This window comes from Alligator sinensis, unplaced genomic scaffold (assembly GCF_000455745.1).
Source record: "Alligator sinensis unplaced genomic scaffold, ASM45574v1 scaffold448_1, whole genome shotgun sequence".
NCBI classification, from domain to species: Eukaryota; Metazoa; Chordata; order Crocodylia; family Alligatoridae; genus Alligator; species Alligator sinensis.
In genome coordinates, this window is record NW_005841870.1 from 2,880,441 (window position 1) to 2,892,156 (window position 11,716).

General features: G+C 41.0%; 1 long non-coding RNA gene across 1 annotated transcript in view; it reads left to right on the plus strand.

Moving 5' to 3' along the window:
- Positions 1–2,220: 2,220 nt before the first annotated feature.
- LOC102369100 overlaps positions 2,221–11,716 on the plus strand; it is a 22,398-nt gene continuing 12,902 nt past the window's right edge. The window contains exon 1 of the long non-coding RNA XR_001359131.2: positions 2,221–2,375. This is a non-coding gene — a long non-coding RNA (uncharacterized LOC102369100). The remainder of the gene's footprint in view (positions 2,376–11,716) is intronic.

Consider the following 11,716-nt stretch of genomic DNA (forward strand, 5'->3'; position numbering starts at 1 on the left):
GGGCCACAGAATTGTCATGTGATCCCATCACTCTTGCATTTGTGGTTGCTCAGTGGTCTAGCTTCAGCAGCAACAGTAAAGAATAATTCATAGCCTGCTTAGCACGTTCTCATGTGTGAGGTAGGAGGAGTAGGTTTGAATCGTCCCTGTCTGAGGAGGGCCCAGAACCCAGGTGTCCCTCAGCCTGTGTTTTAGGGCACATGCCAAGTGTTCTAACCAGTAGGGTATTATGTAAAAGGTGGTAGGCACCACCATCACCAGTTAATTAGGTACCTAATTTCTAGGTGTATTGGGTCTTTATTTTATAAATGTTTATCATGTGTAGCTCGAGTCAGGTGCCTGTGGAGGCCTAGGAGTTTGGATTAGACCCTTGGGTCTAGTATTTCCTACTGGCTAGCTTTTGGAGCCTGCATATTATGTACTTAGGTGCGGGGGACCACCCTTTGTAAAAGACTGACTTTCTCCATTCCCTGTATAAGGATTCTAGGTACTTAACACTATTTGAATTGCTCTCCTGGAGTAAGGCACCTAGTTTTCAGGTGGGCTGAAGCCTAAACAGAGGCATCATTAAGGCTAATTTGGATGAGGACCCTAGAATTATTTATACTAGTGGTGAACCCCTTTAAGCAAGAAGTGCCAAACCATAATACCCAACTCAGATCACCCAGGCCATTATGCAAAAGTTAATGTAATATATGATGGCAAAAAGATTAAATAAACAGTGCACTAAGGTCCATGATTCCAGATCCGGCACCAAATTCAGTCAACCTTTTGGCTGACCTATTTTTCTTTTGAAGGGTGTAGACACCAAAGAGGAAGTGAAGATATCAGGGTGATCCAAAGCAATATAAATGCAAGTAATGGATCGAAAATTTAGTACACTTTTGATTGTTTCCCACAGGAGATGATGACAATCTCTCTGCCTGTGTCATATCAAATGAAACATGGCAATGCTCTTAAGAATATGAGAGAGGAAAAAGAAAAACAAATCCTCATGAACAGTGAATGGATTAGATATTCTAAAAGAAAAAAGATGAATAGAATCCTATATCCTGGAAGTTAGCCATAATCTGTGACTCACAATCAAACATTTTACAAAATAGCAAAATCATTAACAACATAAATGTGCTACATGAAAAGCCATAATATGCATTCAAGAAGCTCTGCTTTATTGGTGAAAAATATATTAAATCGAGTGTAAGAAAGCTACTCTGTTAGTCCTGGAGAATTTGGAGTTTATTTAGAATCCAGGGGCTGCAAGTCTGCTCCATGCCTGCCCCACTCAATGGTTGTCTTTAGAATGACAAGAGATGGACTTAAATTAGAAAATAAAAGAGAAACATCTTGTTGTGGTATCTATACCTATGTGTGAAATTACTCCTTAGTGTCAGCAGCAGGTGCTAATTCTACAGCATGTTAATCTGTGTTAAGGTTAACTAGTGCCAGTGATCAGTCATGTGGGGTTGATACTCTCTCAAATGTGCACTGCTTACTCAGGCCTGCCACTAGAGAGCTGACAAACAGGGGAATGGCTAGGGGCTGCAAGGCTACTCCATGCCTGCCCTACTCATTGTCTGTCTAGCCACAGCATAGGCCAGGGAGGAGGTGAGGAACAAGCCTCCCATGCCACTTGGATCATCCCTTCCACCCCCCAAGTTACCCTGCTGCCCCCAACCAACCCCTGGATCCCCCAGCCACCCCTGAATTGGTCTCTCCAACACGAATTGCTACCCTGACCCTCCAATCAGCATAAGAGCAGCAGGGGTGGGGGTTACCCCTCTCTGGATGCTCCAGGGCTCCCTGCAGACACTGCTACCCCTGCATACCTGCATCCAGTCCACACAGGGTCCTGTAGTTGCCTGGCAGCTCCTTGCCTCCCTACTCCATGCTGCCTGCAGTTGCAGGGCCTGGTAGAGCCTGGATCTAGGTACACAGGGTTGCCATGGTCTTCGGGGGGATCCCAGGAGCAGGTAGGGAGAGAGAACCTCCCACCAGTGCCTCTGCTATCCTTGGGTTGATTGGGGTGGCAAGGCAGTGATCCAACGGTGTAGGGACCAACAGAGAGGCAATTGGGGTCACAGGGAAATGATCCAGGTGTGGGGAAGATAATTAATTGGGCAGGGTGAAATTTGGAGAGCAGAGGGGCAGCAGCATGGGAGCCCCCTATCTACTTACTCTCCCCTCCCTTTTCCTCCCTCAATCCTGCCCCCTTCACCCCTTTTACCTCCCTCTTTGCTCACCCCATTTCCACACACTTGTTGTCTGACTTCTCAGATGTCATTCCAGGGCCATAGGGTCTTGAATGATAGCCAGTCCACCTAGGAGCTGCACCTCCTGGGATACTAGAAGACTGCAAATTGGTGGTTTTATTTCAGGTAAATATTCAGAAGTTAAATGAACTCAAGTGAAGTAGTATAGCTTAAATATAATCTTTGCCCAAAGAGGAATAACTTTAAAATGACTAGAGAGTGCTTAGCACTTGTTAACAAGTCTTAATATATCATCATTCAAGTTTTAAGTGCTCTTAAATTGTAATGTGTAATCTATATCTATATCACTTTCAGTCTGATTTAAGAAGATGAGCATTTGTAGTCTGTCTAAAAATAGTTTGTAATAACCATGCCAAAAAAAGCATCAGATCTGGATGCTTTTATCGAAGAGCACTGTTTGGTGAAGTTATGTATAGAAACCCAAGCAGCTGCTTTGCAGATGTCTGCAATACTGATGTTTTACAAGAAAGCAGCATAAGTTACTTTGCCCTAGTGAAACTGGCTCTGTGGTTATCTGGAGGATATAAGATAGCTAATTTGTAAGTGAGTCTAATGCACCCTGAAATCCAGTTTTGATTATCTTTGGGCAGAATCTGTTTGGGCCTTCAGCCTCTCAGCAAATGATAGGAATAGTTTTGCAAAAAAGTTGAAGGATTACATTTTGTAAGTGAAAGGTAGGCCCCATGAACATCATGGGTATATAATCATGATTAGACTGGTTTCAGGGGGAAAATGTTGTTAGGAGAATGGCTTGGTTGAAATGGAAATCTCTCACTTACTATAGTAGGAAATTGAGCTTGGCCTAAGAGACTTCTTATCAGTGTGGGAAACTGTATATGAAGGTCCTGCCACAAATGCTTATGTCTCCTCGGTTATCCTAGGTGAAATACTTGCTTCTAGAAAAGAGATTTTCGTGGATTTATTTTAGAGAGAACATGCAGCTAGGAGTTCAAATAGTTCACCCATTAGATATGGAAAGCCTTAAACTAAAATTCTAACAGCATGAGTTGTGCTTATCAATAGAAAAAAATGAAATTTTTTCAGCCTTTAAAGAATATAGATATAGTGGAATGGGGAAAAAACTGAATACCCTTCCACAGTAGCATATATGTATTGATGGTTGCTGGTTTTGTACTTCAGTGGAACTATTCAATAGCCCAGCTTCCTATAGAGAGATAAGATTATCTAAAGTAGTAAATGGGCACATCTACATGTGCGCTTTAATGCACAGTAGCCTATTTTACTGTGCATTAGAATGTTGTGTCAAAAAACATGCAAATATGCTAATATGCAGTAAAATTATGTTACTGCGCATTAAGCATCACTAAAAAAAAAGTGTGTTTTTGCTACTGTGCATTAGGGCAGCCACGTACATTTAGTCAGTAGAGGTACTAAACTTAATGAGCATTAGCAAAAGCTCATAAATGAACACACAGACACACCAAGTAGACATGTCTACACGTGCATTGATGCTCCATGGTTTCTGCACATTAAATATAGTATCTGTAATAACAGGTACTAACTGTAATAACAGGTACTAACTACATGTGTAATAACCAGACGGGCACACATCTTTAAGTAACCCTAATGTGTAGAAGAATGATTGTACTGTGCAGTAGCGCAATGGCATGGCGCTACTGATATTACTGATACTGATTTTGCCATGATATGCTAATTCACAGTAGAATTAGTCTACTGCTCATTTAGCATCTTGTGTAGATGCACCCAATATGTGTCAAAATGATGCCATTTACAAAAGACTTCCAACTATTTATCAAGATATTCTATGCATCAGAGGCATATGATTTCTCTGCTTCTGATATCCAATCAGTAACCATACTGCAAGATAGAGTGGTGATGGATTTTTATAAAGAACGATCCCTTGGGATATCAAACTCATGATTACACATACATTTTTTTGGAGGATGCATCGCTAACAATCTTAGTTCCAGGTAACATAAATGCCTTGGTATAATGGAAGCTATAAAGCATAATTTTGATAACATCCTACCTGATTTTTCTGAGTACTTGGGACCAGTGGAATTGGTAGATAAGTGAGCACCAGTGGAGGGTACCAATGAACAAGGAAAACATCAGAAATGGATCTGGGTTCTGAGGTCATATGAAACAGAAAACATAACACTTCATTTTCTTCCTTGTTTTAAGTACGTCTAGTGACAGATTACTCAGTTCCTTGAAAATTGTCTGAATTACTGAGCTCTTGATTTTCCATCCCCAATCCAATGAAAAGTGTCTACTCAAGTGGTCTACCAGAGTGTCCTGAAAATGTGGAAGGTAAATTGTGCGAGATATCTGATATTGTATGCATTATTTTCCTAATTGGAATGTCTCTCAGTCCTGAAGGAATGTCTCTCAGTCCCTCTCCATTTCTGTTTATAGAAAAACATGCCAGCTCTTTTGTGTTTGCAACTTGGACAGGTACTTTTTTAAACAAAGGTAAAAATTCAGTGCATGCTTTATGAAGCAATCTGAACTCCAGTGTACAAAGAGTGGACCTTTCCAATCTATTGCTTTGTACTTGATGCAAATCTCACTATCATTTTGTTTGCTCCAAGTGGTGAAAAAGTTACTACTCTGTGGGTGCATGTACATGAGATGCTGACTGTGGAGTAGACTAATTAGCTCTGCAGTAAATGCCTCAGCATCTACATGTGCAGACCTATTAGGCTAAACTAATAAACTATGCAGCAGGGTAGTTCTTGTAAATACATGTGCTTGTAAATCCTGCTGTGCAGTTTTTTGCTCTGCAATAGTGCAAGTGTAGATGCTGACAGGGCTGACTGGGGCATGGGGGTGCTTCAGTGTGGGGGCTGCTTGCAGGCTAGCCCCACACCAGAGCACCCTCGCGCCCCCACTAGTCCCTCTGCAGCACGTTGATGCGGGTCGGAGCAGCCTGGGCCCCCTGCCAGCTGGGACTGCTTTGACCTGGCTCAACATGCTGTGGTCCTGGGTATGTGCATATGTAAATGCAGCATCCGGCAGCAATAAACTGTGGGGTGATAAGTGCTGGAGTTTATTATGTCACATTATTATGCATGTGTAGATGCACCCTGTATATATTACTAAGGAGGGAACTGACAGAGTCATGACTAACTGTTTGTTTGGTGCACATACTGATTTTTGTCATCCTTGCATGAAGCAAATGTCACCTGGTAAAAATGGAGGCATAGGTACAAGTACACTTAGACAACACCTTACCATATTCCCAGGATGTTACTGAAGTTGATTGAGGATGACTAGATGTGGTTTCAAACAAGTTTTGGGTTAGATAAGTTTTGGCTTTTGTGGCATATAAAACCACCTTTATAGATTTTGTTCATTGTGCTGAAGTCAAAATGGACTCTCTTGATTGACTGCTCGGTCAGGGGTAATGAAGAACTGAACAAGTTATGGATGGAATTTTGCTCCTGATGTTGAGCCCTTTCCTTTCACAAGATAGTTGTCCAGGTAGTGATGGGCTGCTATACCTTGACTTCTGAGATACTTCTAGGTGGCAGCTACTTCTAGGATTTGTGTGATTATTATCTGTTCTGTAGAAAGACAAATTGAAGACTTCTGTACTGGAAATGATTTTGTCCCTCCAGGAACCTCAAATACTGCCTCCATCTTGCACATGTCAAAATATGGAAGTAGGGATAGAAAGCACGCTGCAGGTGGAAATCTTCAAGCCATTCTTCTTCATCTAGAGAAGATATGATGACCTCAACTGTGCTAAATGTGAATCAGTGAATAAAAATACTGAGTTCTCTCAAATCTAGAATTCATTGCCATACTCTTTTTCAGCTTTCTTCTAGTTACAAGGAAAGGAAAAAAGGAATTGAAACCTTGCTCCCTGTGTCACAGTTGGATATCTTCTAGTGTTCTGAGACAGAACTGTTTTGAATTCCTGTTTTAATAGTTTATTGATAATTTAGCCTGATGATTTGAAATTCTGAGCTATAAGCCTGCAGAAGAGTAATATTTATGGCTGAAAAAAGTTATTTTGGTTCCTTTTGTGCTGGGATAATCTTTGCCTGGTGTTTTCTTTTTTTTTGTCACTAGCTACCACTGCCTCCAAACAACTCAATACAAAAAGTGAATCAAGGTATTTTTCTCCAACAATGCTACAGATATCTTTTGTCTGATTTCTTTGCCTTTAAGATGACTATTGCAAGTATCTGCCAAATATTCCAAGCAAGGTGTAATAAATCCTTATTAACAGGAAGAGCTGTATTTCCTGGCATCCTTGTATGGATAATACCAGCAATTTATGTTGTGTCCCCTATATCTGTTTGTGGAATATGGACTGACACAACTACCTATCTCAGTACTGGAAACTCTTATGGATGTGAATGAGAAAGTGTAGAAGGAATTACCACCTCATTCAGTGACAAGAATGAACTAGCAACTTAAGATCTGTAAATTCTCAGTCTTAGGGTTTTCCTTTTGATCATAAATGTCTTCTATTAAAAATGAGGTGATGACATTTGAAGATTTGCAGATTTTGCTTCTGAACAGAAGAGGAGGATCTCTCTCTAGGAGGTAGCATGTAGGAAGGATGTCTTTGATCAGGTTTTCCAATAAGACAATGTTGGCACATTACATGAATAAAAGCCAAGGACCAAAGGGAAAAGATACAAGAGCACATGCCTACCCTCATAATTAATATGATATGTAGATCTATGTGAAATCCTGGATTCCTTCTCTGTAACAGTAGAAGAGGTTGTTGGGGAAACAGGGAATCAAACCCTTCTGTATTCTGAGAGCTGGAGGATATATAGAAGATTCTACCTTTAAAGGTGGTGCTGCGGTGGCTAGAGTGTTGGGCTGTAATGCAAGTCCACCAAGAACCTCCAAGGATGAGGTTGTTATTAGTGAAATCAGATAAAAGTAAGGGAGACCCCAGCTTCTTCAGATCCCAGAAGCCCTTCGCTACCACAGACTTCCCCACTACTAAGACAGGACTATTAACCTCTTTGCATGACTATAGTGGTTACGCTGATGTACTGGGTATTGTTGAAGCAATCACTTCATGAGAAACTTCCCCAAACCCTGAAGCTATTGCGTGATGCTGGCACTAGTTGATCTCTTATCTTGATGTGATGCCAAGGATTTGGAAAAGTGTTCTTTGAGCTTTTGCAGTTCTCAGCTCTGGCTGTGAATCGTGAATCTCTTTACAATAGGAGTGAAAAGCCGATTTAGATCACTTTTTGGCAGAAGTTCCCAAAGGAGATCTGCTTCTAGTCTTAGGGGTATGTCATCACTGTAATCACAGCTGCAACTGCCTTCCAGGGTAGAGTTACTCAAACTTACTTTAAACTGATTAGCTCTGGTACTGGTAGCAGGCTCACATCAACAGCATGGCACTCTTGATGGGCTGCAAAATCTAAGCAAAAGCAGTGTCTGGGATGATTGGTCTGCATCAAGTCAGTGTTCTGCCATGGCTAGACTGCTGCTGGTACCTGAGTTAGTTGATGTAAACCCAGTTTAGGTATCTCTATAGGAAAGCTGAGTTTCCACTGCAACTGCAGTGCAAATATATATTTAGAACACAAGTGATGTACCCATCCTTTTCTCAGAGTTAAGTGGAAAGCCTCAGGGTTCTTCAGAGTCATTTGCAGCAGAAGTCTTAGGAAACGGAGCCCAGGAACTATCACACATGGAAATACCAGGGCCTTCTAGTCTGAATTGGGACCTGTTCCAAGGGTCAGCTGTGTCTGGAGCAGGGGCAAGCCATGCAAAAGGCCTAATAAAAATATCTTTAGGCTCCAATTTCTGGCTTTTAATGATATATGGGTGTATCTATACAAGATGCTACAGTGCCATAGTGTTTTTGCTACGGCACCATAGCATCACCTGGCACACACCATGACAGCAATGCTACTGTACAGTAGTAATAAGCTACTGCACAGTAGTATCTAAAAATAACTGTGCAGCAATGGGACTGCTCAGTAATGCCAGTTACTGTGCAGTCATTTAATACTTGGTTAAGCAAGTACTAAATGGCTGTGCAGTAACAACTGTACAGTCTGCCGTATGTGTAGATTCATCCTCTAAGAAGTATTTGCATAATGGACATTTGTTGGGAATGTGAATTTCCCCTATATAAAAAACGCCTTAAGCATATCCATAATTAATAGGGATTACTATCTCACAGGACCAGCAGTATTTATATCCAAGTGATTTAGGATGTGACATCCTAAGAACCTGACACCAGGAGAAATTCTGCTTTAGAATATATTGCAAGGAAGGAAGCTAATTAAAGTTCCTAACTACAAACGAAATCTTATTATTTAAGTGCCAACAGGCAACTCTCTACCTGACTAACATTATTACATCCACTCTTAAAAGTTTTAGGGTAGAGAGTTATGCATCGGGTACTGGGACCTCTGTCTCAGCCGCAAGTGATGAGAAGGAACGTTGCTTTTAGAACCGCAGTGTCCTTTATTTCCTTGGTACAGAAGCCAAGATGCTCATCTCAGAAGATTCTTATTTCAAGTGCATGAAACACATGCTCACTGTGAGTGGAACAGATAAGCAGTACAAGAAGAAATAGAGGTCTAGGTTGTAGCTGTGTTGGTCTAAGGACATAGACAAGGTTCTTTGGGTGAATCTGATATCTTTTATTAACCAAACTCAAATAGTTGGAAAAATTCTTCTTATCAAGCTTTCAGGTACAAACACCTTTGTCAGGCTGAGGAAGCATCTGCAGATGTTTTGTGCTCTTCCTGGATGGACTGGTAAAGCAGCCAGAGGCCAGTATGTATACAAGAAACCCAGTCAGTGAAAATGTAAATTGAGACGGTCAGTAGGTGAGAGATTTGGGGGGGAGGGTGTTAAAGGGAAGGGGGAATGACTGTAGCTGTAGTCAAAGGATGGGAGACAGGAGGGTTGGGGGGGTGGGGAAGGGCATGAGAATAGCTGGTATAAAGTGGAGAGTTTACCTGGGGAGTCAGATGTCAGGCAGGTTGTAATGTGTCATAAATCCAATGTCTATATTTAATCCATGATTTTTTGTGTCCAGTAGATTGATGAAGTGGAGTTCATAGGCTTGTCTGTGAAAGGTGTTTTGTAGATTCCCGTTGAGGATTAGAACTGACAGATAGGAGACAGAGTGGCTGTCTTGTGAGAAATGTGCCCCCATAAGTAACTGGGTATTCCTGTCTTTGATAGATTTGCAGTGTGTGTTCATTCTGGTGCGCAGTTGTTGTTTGGTTTCTCCTACATATTTTCCATCAGGACATTCAGTGCAGTGGAGGTGCACTGAATATTACATTTCTGGAGGTGCAGGTGTAAGATCCACGAATGTTGCTGGTTCTGTTGTGCGGTGTAGTGATTGAAATAAGTGTTTCAGCAACCATATGCCATAGCATTACTGAGAATCAAAGCCTCATGTTTCTGACTTCTCACTTCTTCATCTGAAATATTTGAAATCTTTACTAGTTTTTCAGCCTAAGCATGAGGTGATGAGCACTGCTGCAAAGTGCTGTGTGCTCTTATCTCCGACTGAAGTCACTGGTAGGTGGACTGCTTACTAGGACTCAGTACTGTGCAGTGCTGTTTTTCCACATTTTCAAATCCCAAACGATCTTCTTAAAGTTTTATTCACATATAATTGTTGTCATCAAGCAAATAATAACAACTCAAGCTGGAATTCCAGCTGTGGTGGGGATGACAGTGTGTATTCCCCAGTTTGGCATCTGAGAAATCTGTTTCTGATTCTGGCTGAAAAACAATGTGTTTGATCTGTGACTGCAGAGCTCCGCTCATTTCTCCCTTTTCCTTGTCCTCCAATTCCTTTCATGTCTCCCTGAATTGCTTTCATGTTTCCTACTGCTTGGTATATTGAGGAGGCCAGTTCTATCAGTAGGACTCCATAAAGCAAACTACATGTCATCAAGAGTCTGTTCCTCAGAAGGAGACCTGGAACAAAGCCTAGAATGAGTGCTTTCTGCCACCCTTGGAGAAACAGTCTTGTTATTGAAGTGGGTCGAGGGGCACTGACAGCTTGTCCTTCTTTTCATCAATCTTTTTAACAAGCAGTTCCAGCAAAATGATCCAAAATAAACATTATGATGTTAAGAGGGATAAAGGACACAAGAAGCCAAAGAAGTCCTTGAAGAAATGGGGCAGCAATATTTTTTTAGACCACCTACTGTAACAATTAAACAGCTGCGTTATGTACAAGCTGAAGGTGATGATGTCATGAAGAGTGGGGTAGCCCAGCAGGAAAAATGATGCCACATCCTAAACCAGTCTTGAACAAAAAATGAAGTGGAGGTTTGGAAATATTGGCCTAGACAAGCAAAATAAAATTTCTTCAATAGAATTGAACATAAGGGGACTTTTTAGATGATTATTCTATCCTGATTTGTACTGAATTTGATCTATTTTCAGCATATTGCAAATGACCTTTCCTTTATTAGATACAGGACTGAGATGTTTTATCTTTTTCATATTCTGTATGGAGGAAACCATATAAAAAGCATTGCTGGAACCTGATATTGAGCAAATTTATATCAAAATTGCAAGGTAATGTAGTTAGGTATTTAATTCTTCTTTTCTCCAAACCTATTGAGCTTCAGTGGATTCAGGAAACTTAGGCAGGCTTTTGGAGTTAGGAGCTGCCATGAAAAATGTATGACTCCCATCATCCTGTTCTCTAATGGGTTATGGAATAGAGAAAGATCCCACACTAATTACTGATTCATTTGATGCACTGGCTGGGGGAGTTTTTAGTCAATTGCATGATTTCACAATGATTACACACTTAGTTCATACAACACAATTGTATTTTAAAATTCCTTACTGTGCATATAACATTGCTTTGCCTTAAGAAACACCATAAACAACAAGAACACGATAATTATTTGTATAAGGAACAATATTCCAAATGGACTTCCTTCCCAAACAATGCTATAGGAATTGGTATTGCAAGAACAATTACAATTACAACTAACTATGAAATTTGAACCCGAAAAGATATTGCTACTATTATTCATGTTATACTTACAGTCCTAGGATTCCAAGAAGCCAAATACCCAGATATGTTTTCATTCCTCAGTAGTACGGTTTGATGGGCTGGCCTCAGTAGTGATAGGACTAAGTCCCCTGCCTTAGGTCCCACTCGGGCACTCCGTGGCTTCAGCGTGAACTGAGAAATTCATGTTCATGGAGAGGGTGTTCAGGTGATCAGTCTGATCTGGCCTACACTTGCGATTCTTCCTTCGGTGTTCTGCAAGATAGGTTACCTCTAATTTGGGACAGTAGGTTACGGTTTATATATCGGGGGAGTTGCCATCATGGGCCCCTCCTTCCCAAACTCGTCACTATTCCCATAATTGGGCTTGGATATTATGTCATGGAAAATTTCTTAGTGGGAAAGTTTTGGCCACCAAGTGGAATTTTCCCCTGAGGTGAACTTTTAGTTCCCTTAGTTTTTAGGA